At 41.2% G+C, this 262-nt stretch overlaps 1 protein-coding gene across 1 annotated transcript in view; it reads right to left on the bottom strand.

Annotated features, from left to right (window-relative positions):
- LOC119586148 (multiple epidermal growth factor-like domains protein 8) overlaps window positions 1-262 on the bottom strand; it is a gene marked incomplete in the record, with an annotated part of 25,388 nt that overhangs the window by 16,565 nt on the left and 8,561 nt on the right.

Below are 262 nucleotides of genomic sequence, written 5' to 3'. Positions count from 1 at the left end.
TGCAGCATTTTTCTGGCAACACTGAGCTAATAAAGACTGACCACCACAAATCCAGCATCAGGACCTAAGGTCTGCTAGATCACAGCAGGATCACCCCTAAATAAAAGCTTGTAGGCACTAACATACCTGTAATGGAAAGCCTCACTTACAGAGACCATTACATAGTGGGGAGGGGGAGGTGGAGAAAATTAACTACTTAGTTTGAAAAATTCTGTCTTCTAGATTTTCTCAACTGTTTAATATTCACCAATACTACTGCTGC

This window comes from Penaeus monodon, chromosome 21 (genome assembly GCF_015228065.2).
Source record: "Penaeus monodon isolate SGIC_2016 chromosome 21, NSTDA_Pmon_1, whole genome shotgun sequence".
In the NCBI taxonomy this organism is placed as follows: domain Eukaryota; kingdom Metazoa; phylum Arthropoda; class Malacostraca; order Decapoda; family Penaeidae; genus Penaeus; species Penaeus monodon.
This window is presented reverse-complemented; position numbering and strand designations above follow the sequence as displayed.